General features: G+C 29.7%; 1 long non-coding RNA gene across 1 annotated transcript in view; it reads left to right on the top strand.

Annotated features, from left to right (window-relative positions):
• The first annotated feature begins 2099 nt into the window (after nt 1-2099).
• LOC130590118 (uncharacterized) overlaps nt 2100-3080 on the top strand; it is a 3386-nt gene continuing 2405 nt past the window's right edge. Inside the window, exon 1 of the long non-coding RNA XR_008967783.1 lies at nt 2100-3080. This exon is cut by the window's right edge and continues 489 nt beyond it. This is a non-coding gene — a long non-coding RNA (uncharacterized LOC130590118).

The following is a 3080-nucleotide window of genomic DNA, read 5'->3' as shown; positions in this document are numbered from 1 at the left end:
AAATAATGGATAAGAACAATTAGTTGAGAAGGGCTTTTATATAATTTGATTCATTTTCATATAAAATCAGAAAACAAGATGTGTATGAAATTTGATTCACTTATGACACTGATAAAAAGTAAGAATTTTAGTTCTTTTTTATTAAAATACCAATATAAAATTTTTGCCCGAAACTTTTGCAAAATATCCATGTTCAGTTAAAGGGGGTTTGTACTCTTCGGACCGTAAATACTATTCTCAATCAAGAGAGGTGAATAATAACTTTGCTCAAAAAACTGCTTCCTCTCAAAAACGAGGATTAAGAATATTTTTGCAAAAAGTATAAAATATGAATAAAAGGAAATGAAAGAAAAAGGAAAAATTAAAAATAAAAGAAGTAAAAAGTGGGACAAAATAAAAAGGAAAAAGAAAAAAAAAAGAAAAAAAAAAAAAAAAAAGAGAAAATTAAACAGTACAGCAAAAGCCAAAAGGAGTAAAAAGAAAAGGAAGAAAAAAAAGGAAAAAGAAAATAGAATTAGAGAAAGAAAATCAGAAACTAAAGCATCATACCCCTTTTTGCGAACAACTTTTCCAAAAATCCATTTTCAGAAAAATTAAATTAAATTAATTTGCGAAATCTGATTGTGTATGCAAATTTTAAAATTTCATTTCAAATATAATTGAAATTCAAAGTATTAAAATTTAAAAAAGGAGAAAAACTAAAAATGACCATTTCATGCAAAAGTAGATTGTGTATGAAAAACTCAAAATTTCATTTCAAATATAATTCAAACTCAAAGCGTTAAAATTTAGAAAAGGAGAAAAATTAAAATGACCATTTCATGCAAAATCAGATTGTGTATGAAAAAATTAATATTTTATTTCATATATAATTGAAACTGAAAGTGTTAACATGTAGAAAAGGAAAAAAAACTGAAATTATATTATACTTTTCGGTTACAAAATTACTGAAATCTATGATTTAGGAAATTACCTTTCTTTGTTACAAAATCGACCTAATTAGATCTACTGCTTCATGAGACTTGAATTGAAATGCTTGATTTTTTGATGTTGTTCTTTGACGTTGACTTGAAAATCTATTGTTGCATGTATTTCTTTGATGTTGTTCGAAAATTTCCTGATTTTGTTATTGTATATTGCATACTTTGATGAATTGGGTGAACTATGTTCCTTTAAAATATAGGTTGTAGATTTATAGTGAGAGGAGAGAGAGAATAAATAGCTAGAAATGTACTGAAATTTTTAGATCGAGAGTAAAGAGAGAATGTATAGTTGGAGCATTGTTTTTTTTTATTTGATGGTCTTCAGTTCACTCTCACAATTCACCAATTTAATCTCATTGTTCACTAATTAGTTTAGATCCACCAAGTAAGACCATGGAGATTAATCAGTTCCACACCGTTGATTACATATTTGAATTTGACTCGGCTGATGACTGTGCGTGAATTTTCAAGAAAATTAGTTAAAGTCAATAAAAAAAATAGTTACAAATGCAATTTAATTACTTATACTTATTTATTAAATACTATTTGATTGTATTTCAAAGAAGGGTTATGATATATGCAGCCTTTAGGGTTGCATATAAGACATAAATACACCACTTAAAATGGAAATAAGTTGTGAATTTATAGAAAAATTTTGCAACAACCGATGTAAAAAATAATCAATTAATGCAACTTATTTCCATTTTTAGCTTCTTATATATACTAACTTGTATTTTCTTTTTGTTTACTAACTTAGTACTCCCTCCGTCTTTTTTTATTTGCTACAAGCACTTTTTCACAAAGACCAAGGAGGGAGTGGGGACCATTGACATAAATGGAATTAACAAAAAAGCAAATAGGTAAATTGTGGGACCTATGTATTATATATGGAAACATTTACAAAATCAAGAAGGGAGTGATGGCAAATTTGTAAATAAAGGTGGGACCTATGTACTATATATGGAAATATTTGCAAATGTAGCAAATAAATTGAAACACCCCTAAATGGCAAAATGTAGCAAATAAAAAAAGACAGAGGGAGTAATAATTAAGCCTAAAAATGTCATTCGCAGATATCGCGTGTATAAAAAGATAAATTCAAAGTGCATAAAACAGAAAAAAAAAAAAAAAAAAAAGGCTTGGAAAAGAGAAAGAGAACATGAAAAAAAAGAAAAAATAACTTCCCGAAACCGCGTCAAATTGAGATCTTAACCGCCTCTCATCCCAACCGACTCGCTTAACTTTTCTATAAATACACCGCCCATCCTCCTCATTCGTCAGCTTTTATTTGTTGCGTCGCAATCTTAGGTTTTCTTGGATTATTTGTTATTATGCTGCATGATATTGAAGTATTAGATATTTGGAGTGAATTTTGCATAAGTTTTTGGATTGATTGTTAATCTTGCATGATATGTGATCGGGTAGCTGTTTATTCTTTGCTGAAGTGTCGGGGAATTCGATTGGGATATGATTGTTCGGTGATCGAATTATGCAGATGTTAGTTGATTTTTTGATGCTGCGAATATTCATCTGCTTTTTTATGATTCATGATCAAGAAGCTTGTTTCTTGAATATTCTATCGCCTTCTGTTTTTTTAATTCTCCAGAGTGTATAGGTGACTTCGTTTTTTTTCAATTTGCAGACTCATCTCGTGTTCTTCAGCTTTTTTACTCAGTATCTAGATTTGTAGAAATATCTTTAGATATGCAGACTCCAATAAACAAGATGTTAATTGTCTTTTTTTTTGTTTTGTATATATTTATGGATTAACTCCTGTTGCATAGTGTTTGGGCGTTATTTGATGAGAGGTGTCTGTAAATTGGGTTCTCCATTGATTTGGTTCATTGAGTCGCGGAAGTTCATGAGCTCCCTAATTTTCTTGGATTTGGTTTGTTTCTTGGACTGATCGAGTGACAATTATTTGGTATGGGTTATAGTTGATTCACGGGTCTATATCGCTTGAATTTCTTGTGCTTTCCTTCGGTTTCATGCTTATGTTTTATCATTAACTGGACGTTTTCTTGCACATGGTGCTGGGATTTTTCATTCGTCCCCAAGCTTTGTATTCATCTTGTGATTCAGCATCACTGAGCTCAT

Source organism: Beta vulgaris, chromosome 9 (assembly GCF_026745355.1).
Source record: "Beta vulgaris subsp. vulgaris cultivar EL10 chromosome 9, EL10.2, whole genome shotgun sequence".
Lineage (NCBI taxonomy): Eukaryota > Viridiplantae > Streptophyta > Magnoliopsida > Caryophyllales > Amaranthaceae > Beta > Beta vulgaris.
The sequence above is the reverse complement of the archived record's forward strand: the minus strand, read 5'-3'. Positions and strand labels throughout refer to the sequence as shown.